This window comes from Triturus cristatus, chromosome 8, assembly GCF_964204655.1.
Source record: "Triturus cristatus chromosome 8, aTriCri1.1, whole genome shotgun sequence".
In the NCBI taxonomy this organism is placed as follows: Eukaryota; Metazoa; Chordata; class Amphibia; order Caudata; family Salamandridae; genus Triturus; species Triturus cristatus.
Window position 1 is genome coordinate 30,831,691 of NC_140591.1, and position 13,173 is coordinate 30,844,863.

General features: G+C 49.4%; 1 protein-coding gene across 5 annotated transcripts in view; it reads right to left on the reverse strand.

Annotated features, from left to right (window-relative positions):
• LOC146799886 (uncharacterized) overlaps nt 1-13,173 on the reverse strand; it is a 461,224-nt gene that overhangs the window by 279,228 nt on the left and 168,823 nt on the right. The window lies entirely within an intron of this gene.

Sequence of the window (13,173 nt, forward strand, 5' to 3'; positions counted from 1 at the left end):
GAGCTATTTTATTATGTTTCTGTATCAAATTAAGTCCCGGTAATTAAATTATTTACCACACCGCGAGGATTATAAGGCACTTTAAGAGTATATGGTAGGCGATATCATAGAACAGCTATAAGGACATGGTTCCGAAAGCTGCAGACAGGCTCAGCTCATGCTAGAGCACCATCTCATATGTTACCAAGCACTCTGCCTTCAGGATTGTTAAGGCCTGCCATAGGAGTGACTGATAGGTACCCATGTGTCTATTTATAAGGCAGGTATAGGGATACTATACCTAAGCAAGGGGTGACTACACGACCTTGCCCCAGCTGAGTGATCAGCCAGTTGTGTCATAATGGAAGGCCAGCCAGGGGTGGCATAATACATGCTGCAGCCCCTGGTAGGTCTAGGGTACACCTATGCCCTGGGTACCTAAGGTACACTGTACAGTGTCCAAAAAGGTGATCCTTACCAATTGGGTTATGCACCTAAAGTGCATAGTGAATTTAGAGAGAGAACAGCTGGGCTGTGGGTCTGATTAGCAGGTCCACAGCCACATCTAAGTCGAAAACCAGTGAAGCAAAAGCAAAAAATGGGGGTGAACATAGAAAGCAGACCCTACTCTCCTACACAACCCCCCCCCCCCCCAACTTAGGGACATTAAACTAACCTTGACCAGTTGAGTCTTCATGTTCTAAGTGGAAATATCTGGAGAGTCCATCTGCATTGGCATTGTCAGTCCCAGGTCTATGTTCCACTGTGAAGTCCATCCCCTGTAGGGAAATGGACCAGAAGTTTTGGATTTTCACCCTTCATCTGATTTAGCCACAAGAGGGGCTTATGGTCTGTCTGAATCTTGAAGTGAGTGCCAAACAGGTATGGCCTCAGCTTCTTCAGGGCCCAAACCACAGCAAAGGCCTCCCTCTCAATAGCTGACCAACGTTTCTCTCTAGGGGTCAGCCTTCTACTAATAAAAGCAATGGGCTGGTCTTGACCATCTATATTCAGTTGTGAAAGAACAGCTCCCACACCCAACTTAGAAGCATCTGTCTGGACAATGAACTCTTTGGAGTAGTCTGGACTTTTCAGAATAGGTGCTGTGCACATGGCCTGCTTCAGGTCATCAAATGCTTTCTGACAGCTTACTGTCCACTGAACTTTCTTTGGCATCTTCTTAGAGGTCAAGTCATTAAGTGGTGTCACAATGGACCCATAGTTCTTAACAAACTTTCTGTAGTACCCAGTCAGGCTCAAGAAAGCTCTGACCTGAGTCTGGGTAATTAGAGGAGTCCAGTTCTTTATGGTCTGGATCTTGCTCTCCAGTGGTTGAACCTGACCCCCACCTACTAGGTGGCCCAGGTACACAACCTTGCTCTGCCCTATCTGGCACTTAGTGGCCTTGATAGTGAGGCCTGCCTTTTGCAGGGCATCTAAAACATTCCTCAGGTGGACCAGGTGATCCTCCCAGGTGGAGCTAAAGACAGCAATATCATCAAGATAAGCTGCACAGTAGTCATCCAGGCCTGTAAGGACTTGATTCACCAACCTTTGGAAAGTGGCAGGTGCATTTTTCAAGCCAAAGGGCATCACCACAAATTGATAATGTCCTCCTGGGGTTGAGAAAGCAGTTTTGGCCTTTGCATTCTCAGCTAGTCTGATTTGCCAGTAGCCTGCTGTCAGGTCAAATGTACTCGAAAACTTGGCAGCTGCCAATCTGTCAATGAGCTCAACTGCCCAAGGTATTGGGTGGGCATCTGTCCTAGTGACAGCATTGAGACATCTGTAACCCACGCAAAACCTCATCTCTCTCTTACCATCTTGGGTGTGAGGTTTTGGCACAAGAACTACAGGACTAGCCCAAGGGCTCTCTGAAGGTTCAATGACTCCCAGCACCAACATCTTTTGTACCTCAATCTTTATGCAGTCCCTGACATGGTCAGGTTGCCTGTAGATTTTACTCTTCACAGGCAGACTGTCACCAGTGTCCACCTCATGGGTGCACCAGTTTGTCTGACTTTGGGTCGGAGGGAACATATGTCTATAGGCCTGCAGAACTTGTCTGCAGTCCTGTTGCTGATGATCAGTGAGGCTGTCAGAAAAGACCACACCATCAACTGAACCATCATCAGGGTTCTGAGTCAGCAGGTCTGGGAGAGGGTCACTCTCTTCCTCCTGCCCCTCATTTGTAGCCATGAGTAAGCCCATGTCTGCCCTGTCAACATATGCCTTTAACCTGTTGACATGAAGCACCCTGTGGGGGCTTCTGGGAGTCCCAAGGTCCACCAAGTAGGTGACTTCTCCCTTTTGTTCAACAATAGTGTGGGGTCCAGACCATTTGTCCTGGAGTGCTGCTGGGGCCACTGGCTCCAACACCCACACTTTCTGTCCTGGCTGGTACACAGTCAGCACAGCCTTTTGGTCATGCCAAGCTTTTTGGAGTTCTTGGCTTGCCTCAAGGTTTTTAGAAGCCTTCTTCATATACTCTGCCATCCTGGAGCGGAGGCCAAGTACATAATTCACTATGTCCAGTTTGGGTTGTCTGAGAGGTCTCTCCCATCCTTCCCTTACTAAACACAGGGGTCCCCTTACAGGATGCCCAAACAAAAGCTCAAAAGGGCTGTAGCCAACCCCCTTTTGTGGGACCTCTCTGTAAGCAAACAGAAGGCAGGGTAAAAGGATGTCCCATCTTCGCCTAAGCTTGTCTGGTAAACCTTTTATCATCCATTTTAGGGTCTTGTGGAATCTCTCCACAAGCCCATTGCACTGTGGGTGATAGGGTGTAGTGAATTTGTAGTTAACACCACACTCCTTCCACATTGCAGTCAAATATCCTGACATGAAGTTGGCACCTCTGTCAGAAATAACCTCCCACTCTGGAGAATACTCCAAGTAGGGCCCTTGCCACAACAGGAGCTGTTGTGGTCCTTAGGGGTATAGCTTCTGGATACCTGGTGGCATGGTCCACTATCACCAGTATGAATCTGTGCCCAGATGCTGTTTGGGGGTCCATTGGTCCTACAATGTCTATCCCCACTCTCTCAAAGGGAACCCCCACCACAGGTAGTGGTATGAGGGGGGCCTTTGTGGTGCCACCTGATTTGCCACTGGCTTGGCAGGTGACACAGGAGCGACAAAACTCCTTGGTATCTTCTGACATGTGAGGCCAGTGAAAGTGAGGGACACGTCTGTCCCAGGTCTTATTCTGGCCTAAGTGTCCTGCAAGGGGAATATCATGGGCCAAGGTAAGAAGGAAGCCTCTGAAACTCAATGGTATGACCAACCTCCTGGATGCACCAGGCTTGGGGTCTCTAGCCTCTGAATACAGCAGCCCTTCATCCCAATACACTCTATGGGTACCTTGAGCATTCCCTGCAGCCTCAGCAGCAGCCTGCTGTCTGAGGGGTTCAAGAGAAGGACAGCCTAATTGTGCCTGCCTCAGATCTGCCCTTGAAGGTCCCCCTGTCCCAAGAAACTCAACCTGGTCAGGTTCCAGTTCTTCTAGGACAGTTCCTTCAGGGCTCTCAGAATCATCCTCCTGTGAGGGCTGACTCTCTACCTGAGGCAGGGGGGAAGGCACAGCCTTAACCCTACTGCTCTTTCTCTTGGGTTGTGTCTGGTCCATTGTCCCAGGATCCAGCACTTGTTCAGTGTTGCACTTTTTGGCCTGTGACCTGGTCACAGCAAGGACATGTGCATCTATTCCCAGCATTTCTGCATGGGTCCTATACTCCACTTCAGCCCACACTGAAGTTTCAAGGTAATTTCCCAACAGACATTCTACAGGGAGATCTGAACTCACCACAACTTTCTTGAGGCCAGTTACCCCTCCCCAGGAGAAGATAACAATTGCCACACTATGGGAGGTAGTGGCATTGCTAGCGTTGGTCACTAGGTAGTTCTCACCTAGCATGATCTGTCCAGGGTCCACAAAGGCAGGTGTCACCATTGTGACACTAGCACCTGTGTCCCTGTAGGCCTGAGCCATTCTTTGGTTGATCAAAGGAGTCTGTCTGTACTTGCCCAGGTTACTGGGACCCACAGTAGAGAACAAAGCTATGTCCCCATCACAGATCAGAACAGCCTGAGTGGGTATTCTGACTAGGCCAGAATCCACTTCAGTTCCCAGGGTTAACCCTATTACACCCTTTTGCTGGGAACCACCACTTACAGCTGGACTAGGGGGTACAGTTGCCTTAGGGGCAATGGTGGTTGGGGGCTAGTCCTTTTTGGTGCACTCACTAAACCAATGTGAATTAGATTTACAATAGTTACACCAAGGTTTCTTTTGGCCATCTTTCTTTTTATCCTTTTTGGGACCACCCTCCCCCTGAGCCTTTTGGGGGCCTGGTGAAGACTTCTGGTCTTTTGATTTCCGCTCATTACCCTTCTGGTCTGCCCTTTTATGATCACCGCCCTGGTTCTGGTTTTTCTGCTTAACTCTAGTCCTGACCCACCTATCTGCCTTCTTTCCCAATTCCTGGGGAGAAGTTAGGTCAGAGTCAATCAAGTGTTGATGCAGCAGCTGGTTTTGACAGTTGTTAAGTATTTGTTCTCTCATGATCAAATTATACAATCCTGTATAGTCCTTAACCTTACTACCCAATAACCAGCCTTCCAAAGCCTTAGTGGCACAATCTACAAAGTCAGTCCTGTCCTGAGTCTGTGTCTTCTGGGTATCCCTGAACAACAACCTGTATTGTTCAGTGGTTAGGCCAAACCCATCAATCAGAGCACTCTTCAGGACAGTGTAATTGTCAGCATCCTCATCACTAACTGTGAGGAGCTTGTCTCTACCTTTCTCAGAGAAGGAGAGCCACAAGATAGCTGCCCACTGACTTTGGGGTACCTGCTGTACTTTGCAAGCTCTCTCCAAAGCAGTTATCCATTTGTGGATGTCATCCCCACACTTGTAGGGAGGGGAAATATTGCTCAGGTTTCTATTATCATAGGCCCTGTCTCTATCCTTAGGGATATTGCTGCCACCAGTGGGTCCTAGCCCACTTAACTTTTGCTCTCTGGCCAGAGAAAGTCTTTCTTTGGCAAGGGCAAGTTCTTCCCTTTCAATCCTCAGATTGACTTCCCTCATTCTGGCCTGATGCTCTTTTCTCTGTGGAGAAGTCATTCCCCTGTGAGAAGAGGCATTGGAGCTATTAGAGACATGGGAGTGGATAGATTCCCTTGAAGGGGATCCTCCTCTCCTGCTTCTCTGGTTAAGTCCACTTGAGGGTCTGAATGGGGGGACCCCAGTCAGACTCCCATGTAGGCTTAAGTTAGCCTGGCTAAGTCTCCTAACTTGGACCTGGCTGTCTACCTCATCTTCTGAAGTCCCTTCTGACTCATCTGTAGAGGGTAGACCCTCACCTGTACCTAGCGTACTATCCTGGGAGGCTCTCTGAGCATCACACTCTTCTAAGATCTCCACTAGTTGAATGAGGGTAGGGTTTGAACCCTGTTTTAACTTTCTGATGGTACACAATTGTCTCATCTCCTGAAAAGTTAGGGTATCATATCTAGAGGGTATCTTTTTAGGATCTACCCCTCCTGAGAGAGAATCATTTTGATCTACTCTCAGAGACATGATCTAGTGCGGGTGTGGTGTGTGCACCTACCTACACTAGTTGTATCTACTAAAACCTCTCTAGTAGTTGTAGTCAGGGTGTGCTAGGCCCTTCAACCTACAACAACTAAGTTCAGTAGAACTTAAGTATTTATCAGCTATGTTATATGTACCTTACAAATATTCTTGTGATCTTTCAATTTGATATCTCAAGATTGCAATGGTATTACAACAGCAAGCTCAGATCCCAACCGCTGCTCACCAATGTGAGAAGTTGGCCTGATATATGATGTCACTAGTTCTAGTGTACACCTTGTATCAGTCCAAACAACCCTTATGGTGATTGGTTGTAAAGTCAACCTTATAGACCAGCTATCCTAGTGGTAGCATGGACAAGAGCAGTCTTAGGCTAAACTCTGTATGGCATGTGAAGCCAGCTGTGATACCATTTGCAACCCCTTGAATATCAAATGAAAGGACACCACAACAGATATATTATAAAAATAGAATGTATTTATTCTAGTCAAAATACCCTCCGCACTTTTTATGAGATTCGAGGTAAGTACAACACAGTCTTATTTAAGCATACATAAGTCACACAGGTAAGTAATACAGTTAGGCCCTAGGGGCCATGCAAACCATATACTAAGTAAGTAGTATAAGAACCACTGTCACGAACACAGGTCAGGCCTAGGCCTAGGGAATCGCTGGGGCTACACTATCCTATCAGTTGCTAGGCAGTGGGAGGCCCACGGGATTCAGGTGCAGAGTGGAAACACTCACGCGTAATGCGTTAAAGTCGATAGAAATAGTAGTATTTAGAAATTAAGAGTTTTAGGACACTTCGGAAGGAACTAGGAGTTAGAGACTTGGAAACTAGACACTTGGATAGTCAATACCCTGGTGAGCACCGGAGTACTCAAGTTACCTAGCCCACGGGCTGCGGGTGCATAGGTGTGAACTTGCGTCGGGTTTCGTCGTCGACTCCTATGGATGCCTGAAGAAAGTTGCTGACAGGCAGTCAGTGAAGAGTGTCCGGTGGATTCCAAGGATGGAATCAGGAAGGAGGATACCTGCAAGCAGAGGGGACAGAGTCTAGGTCACCAGCCAGGAGCGGGGAAGGAACCAGGAAGGAACCAGGCGATGTCGTGAAGATGCAGGTGAAGAGGTGAAGCTTGTCGCAGTAGCCACGGGTACCAGGAGGCGTCGAGGGCGACCAGAACCATGAGTCGAGCTGTCCCACGAGGGCACTTGCTGTCGGCGGCGTCGATGTCGAGCTGGGACACAACAAGCCTTGGCAAGCGCAACCCACACAGAATGAAGGATTCGCTTCTGTTGCAGACCAGGAAGGTCTGAGGGTCTTCTCTGTTGCAGGGAAGCAAGGGCCGGTCTGGAGGAGCCAAACCAGCGGTGGAAAGTTCAAGGTTCGTCGTCACAAAGGCTACTAGCCAACGGGCAAGCAACCGGACAGACGCTTCGAGCAGGAAAATGCAGAAGGGCCCCACGCAGAACTCGTGGAGTGTGGAGGGCTGATCTTCGGTGCAGATGGTGCTCGGGGTTGGGGCTTCTCAATCCCCAGAGCACAACTTCGAGGGTGCCTCAGAAGCTGCGCTGGAAGCAAGTCGCCAATTTTCCCAGGTAGCCGGTCCCACGTCGCCTCCACGGATCTCAGCTTTGCTGTGGATGTGGATCAGGGTCAGAGCAGTCTGGAAGTCAAGGAGCTGGTCGGGCTCTGCAGTCGGTTCCTCGTAGAGCGTTGAGCAAAGCAAACGGCAGGTCACTTGATGGTGCCTGTTTGCACAGGGTGGTCACTCCTTGGCCACAAGGGAGATTCTTCAGTCTTCTTTCGTAGTCGAATGTCGAAGGTCCAGAGTTTCTGTTCAAGTTCAGTTTATCAGGATAATCCAAAGTCCTAGGTGTGAGAAGTTGGCCTGATGTATGATGTCACTAGTTATAGTGTACACCTTATATCAGTCCAAATACCCTTATGGTGATTGGTTGTAAAGTCAACCTTATAGACCAGCTATCCTAGTGGTAGCATGGACAAGAGCAGTCTTAGGCTAAACTCCGAATGGCATGTGAAGCCAGCTGTGATACCATATATAATCCCTTGAATACCAAATGAAAGGACACCACAACAGATATATATATAAAATAAAGTGTATTTATTCTAAGCAAACCCTCAGCACTCTTTATGAGTTTAGAGGTAAGTACAACACAGTCTTATTAATGCATACAGTAAGTCACACAGGTAAGTAATACAGTTAGGCCCTAGGGGCCACGCAAACCATATACTAAATAAGTGGTATAAGAACCACTGTCACGGAAATAGAATAGGCCTAGGCCTAGGGAATCGCTGGGGCTACACTACACTAGCGTTAGTTAGGAAGTGGGAGGCCCACGGGATTCGTGTGCAGAGTGGAAACACTCACGCGTAATGCGTAAAAGTCAATAGCAATGTTACAGTTTAGAAATAGATAGACTTAGGACACTTCCGGAGTAGCTAGGAAGTTGAGACTTGAAAACTAGACACTAGGATAGTCACTATCCTGATGAGCACCGGAGTACCCAAGTTACCTAGCCCACAGGCTGCGGGTGCATAGGGGTGAAGATGCGTCGTTTTCGTCGTCGACTCCTATGGATGCCTGAAGAAAGATGCTGACAGGCAGTCAGGGGAGAGTGTCCGGTGGATCCCAAGGCTGGGATCACGAAGAGAAGAAACCTGCAAGCAGAAGGGACAGAGTCAAGGTCACTAGCCAGTGACCACGTGGAACCAGGAAGGAACCAGGCGATGTCGTGAAGAGTTGCAGGTGAAGGTGAAGCTTGTCGCTGCAGCCAGGAGGACCAGGAAGCGTCGAGGACGACCAGGACCAGGAGGCGAGCTGTCCCACGAAGGCTCTTGCTGTCGGCGGCGTCGAAGTTGGACTAGGACTCACCAAGCCTTGGCAAGCGGAACCCACGAAGAACAAGGGACTTGCTTCTGGTGCAGACCAGGAAGGTCTGGGGTGCTTCTTCTTTGCAGAGAAGCGGGAGCCAGTCTGGAGGAGCCAAACCAGCGCAGAAGATTTCAGGGAGCGTCGTCACCAAGGCCACTAGCCAGCGGGCAAGCAACCGGACAGACGCGGCAAGCAGGAAAATGCTGAAGGGCCCCACGCAGGACTCGTGGAGTGCGGGGGGCTGGTCTTCGGTGCAGATGGTGCTTGGGGTTGGGGCTTCTCAATCCCCGGTGCACAACTTCGAGGGTACCTCAGAAGCTGCGCTGTAAGTTACTAGCCACTTTTCCCAGGTAGCCGGTCCCACGTCGCTCGTCGCCTCCACGGATCTCAGCTCTGCTGCAGATGTGGATGAGGGTCGGAGAAGTCTGGAAATCAAGGCTCTGGTCGGGCTCTGCAGTCGGTTCCTCGTCGAACGTTTCACAAAGCAAAGGGTAGTCTCTTGATGGTGCCTGTTTGCACAGGGTAGCCACTCCTTGGCTACAAGGGAGATTCTTCAGTCTTCTTCTTTCGTCGAATGTCGAAGGTCCAGAGTTTCTGTTCAGTTTTGCAGGTTCAGGATAATCTAAAGTCTTGAGGCCCAACTCCCACTCTTATACTAATCTGGGGGGCTGGGATACCTGCTAGGTCACGCCTTATGGGTGGGACCTGGGAGGGGGTGGTTACACCCACTTCCCTTTGTCCAGTTTCGCGCCAGGGCTGGGGCTGGAGTGCCCCAGCGCCGGTTTGAACTGGACTATGCAAGGAACACCTTGTGTGCCCCAGGCATGTCTCATTCCTTTCAGCCCACCCTGCCCCAATACACTAAAGGCTGTCTGGGGAGGTGCTAGCACCTCCCCAAGCAGGAAACCTATTGTCCAGGCCTCCCTGGCTGGGATCACTCCCAGCTGCAGGAGGTCAGACTTGTGTCGTGGCAGCAGCATCCATTTTGTGATGCTGAGGCTTTGGTCAGAGGCTAACAGTTGAAGTATGATTTTAACATGTCTTTCCTTCTAGAAGGGGGGAATAATATTCTCATGTCCAGAAATGGCATGGGGGTATTATTCCCGAGTGTTAGACACCTTACACGACATGTTTTGATAAAGCCAAACCATAGTTACCATAACCGTCTAAGATTATAAGGCACTTTAAGAGTATATGGTAGGCTATATCATAGAACAGCTATAAGGACAAGGTTCCGAAAGCTGCAGACAGGCTCAGCTCATGCTAGAGCACCATCTCACATGTTACCAAGCACTCTGCCTCCAGGATTGTCAAGGCCTGCCATAGGAGTGACTGATAGGTACACATGTGTCTATATGTAAGTTAGGTATAGGAATACTACACCTAAGCAAGGGGTGATTACACGACCTTGCCCCAGCTGAGTGATCAGCCAGTTGTGTCAAAATGGAAGGCCAGGCCAGGGGTGGCACAATACATGCTGCAGCCCCTGGTAGGCCTAGGGTACACCTATGCCCTGGGTACCTAGGGTACACTGTACAGGGGCCAATAAGGTGATCCTATCCAAATGGGTTATGCACCTAAAGTACATAGTATTAATTTAGAGAGAGAACAGCAGGGCTGTGGGTCTGATTAGCAGGCCCACAGCCACATCTAAGTCGAAAACCAGTAAAGCAAAAGCAAAAAGTGGGGGTGAACATAGAAAGCAGACCCTACTCTCCTACACAACCCCCCCCCAAACTTAGGGACATTAAACTAACCTTGACCAGTTGAGTCTTCATGTTCTAAGTGGAAATATCTGGAGAGTCCATCTGCATTGGCATGGTCAGTCCCAGGTCTATGTTCCACTGTGAAGTCCATCCCCTGTAGGGAAATGGACCACCTAAGAAGTTTGGGATTTTCACCCTTCATCTGATTTAGCCACAAGAGGGGCTTATGGTCTGTCTGAATCTTGAAGTGAGTGCCAAACAAGTATGGCCTCAGCTTCTTCAGGGCCCAAACCACAGCAAAGGCCTCCCTCTCAATAGCTGACCAACGTTTCTCTCTAGGGGTCAGCCTTCTACTTATAAAAGCAATGGGCTGGTCTTGACCATCTACATTCAGTTGTGAAAGAACAGCTCCCACACCTAACTCAGAAGCATCTGTCTGGACAATGAACTCTTTGGAGTAGTCTGGACTTTTCAGAATAGGTGCACTGCACATGGCCTGCTTCAGGTCATCAAATGCTTTTTGACAGCTTACTGTCCACTGAACTTTCTTTGGCATCTTCTTGGAGGTCAAGTCATTAAGTGGTGTCACTATGGACCCATAGTTCTTAACAAACTTTCTGTAGTACCCAGACAGGCCCAAGAAAGCTCTGACCTGAGTCTGGGTAGTTGGAGGAGCCCAGTCCTTTATGGTCTGGATCTTGCTCTCCAGTGGTTGAACCTGACCCCCACCAACTAGGTGGCCCAGGTATACAACCTTGCTCTGCCCTATCTGGCACTTAGTGGCCTTGATAGTGAGGCCTGCCTTTTGCAGGGCCTCTAAAACATTCCTCAGGTGGACCAGGTGATCCTCCCAGGTGGAGCTAAAGACAGCAATATCATCAAGATAAGCTGCACAATAATCATCCAACCCAGTAAGGACTTGATTCACCAGCCTTTGGAAAGTGGCAGGTGCATTCTTCAAACCAAAGGGCATTACCACAAATTGATAATGTCCTCCTGGGGTCGAGAAAGCAGTTTTGGCCTTTGCACTCTCAGCTAGTCTGATTTGCCAGTAGCCTGCTGTTAGGTCAAATGTGCTCAAAAACTTAGCAGCTGCCAGTCTGTCAATGAGCTCATCTGCCCTAGGTATTGGGTGGGCATCTGTCCTAGTGACAGCATTGAGACCTCTGTAATCCACGCAAAACCTCATCTCTCTCTTACCATCTTGGGTGTGAGGTTTTGGCACAAGGACTACAGGACTAGCCCAAGGGCTCTCTGAAGGTTCAATGACTCCCAGCTCCAACATCTTTTGTACCTCAACTTTTATGCAGTCCCTGACATGGTCAGGTTGCCTGTAGATTTTACTCTTCACAGGCAGACTGTCACCAGTGTCCACCTCATGGGTGCACCAGTTTGTCTGACTTGGGGTCAGGGAGAACATATGTCTGTAGGCCTGCAAAACTTGTCTGCAGTCCTGTTGTTGATGGACAGTGAGGCTGTCAGAAAAGACCACACCATCAACTGAGCCATCATCAGGGTTCTGAGTCAACAGGTCTGGGAGAGGGTCACTCTCTTCCTCCTGCCCCTCATCTGTAGCCATGAGTAGCCCCATGTCTGCCCTGTCAACATATGCCTTCAATCTGTTGACATGAAGCACCCTGTGGGGGCTTCTGGGAGTCCCAAGGTCCACCAAGTAGGTGACTTCTCCCTTTTTCTCAACAATAGTGTGGGGTCCAGACCATTTGTCTTGGAGTGCTGCTGGGGCCACTGGCTCCAACACCCACACTTTCTGTCCTGGCTGGTAAACAGTCAGTACAGCCTTTTGGTCATGCCAAGCTTTTTGGAGTTCTTGGCTTGCCTCAAGGTTTTTAGAAGCCTTCTTCATATACTCTGCCATCCTGGAGCGGAGACCAAGTACATAATCCACTATGTCTAGTTTGGGTTGTCTGAGAGGTCTCTCCCATCCTTCCTTCACCAAACACAGGGGTCCTCTTACAGGATGCCCAAACAAAAGCTCAAAAGGGCTGTAGCCAACCCCCTTTTGTGGGACCTCTCTGTAAGCAAACAGAAGGCAGGGTAAAAGGATGTCCCATCTTCGCCTAAGCTTGTCTGGTAATCCTTTTATCATTCCCTTTAGGGTCTTGTTGAATCTCTCAACAAGCCCATTGCACTGTGGGTGATAGGGTGTGGTGAACTTATAGTTAACACCACATTCCTTCCACATTGCAGTCAAGTATCCTGACATAAAGTTGGCACCTCTGTCAGAAATGACCTCCTTTGGAAAGCCCACTCTGGAGAATACTCCAAGCAGGGCCCTTGCCACAACAGGAGCTGTTGTGGTCCTCAGGGGAATTGCTTCTGGGTACCTGGTGGCATGGTCCACTATCACCAGTATGAATCTGTGCCCAGATGCTGTTTGTGGGTCCATTGGTCCTACAATATCTATGCCCACTCTTTCAAAGGGGACCCCCACCACAGGTAGTGGTATGAGGGGGGCCTTTGTGGTGCCACCTGATTTGCCACTGGCTTGGCAGGTGACACAGGAGCGACAAAACTCCTTAGTATCTTCTGACATATGGGGCCAGTGAAAGTGAGGGACAAGCCTGTCCCAAGTCTTGTTCTGGCCTAAATGTCCTGCAAGGGGAATATCATGGGCCAAGGTTAGAAGGAAGCCTCTGAACTTCAGTGGTATGACCAACCTCCTGGATGCACCAGGCTTGGGGTCTCTAGCCTCTGAGTACAGTAGCCCTTCATCCCAATACACTCTATGGGTACCTTGAGCATTCCCTGCAGCCTCAGCAGCAGCCAGCTGTCTGAGGGGTTCAAGAGAGGGGCAGTCTAATTGAGCCTGCCTCAGATCTGCCCTGGAAGGTCCCCCTGTCCCAAGAAACTCAACCTGATCAGGTTCAAGTTCTTCTAGGACAGTTCCTTCAGGGCTCTCAGAATCATCCTCCTGGGAGGGCTGATCCACCACCTGAGGCAGGGGGGAAGGCACAGCCTTAACCCTACT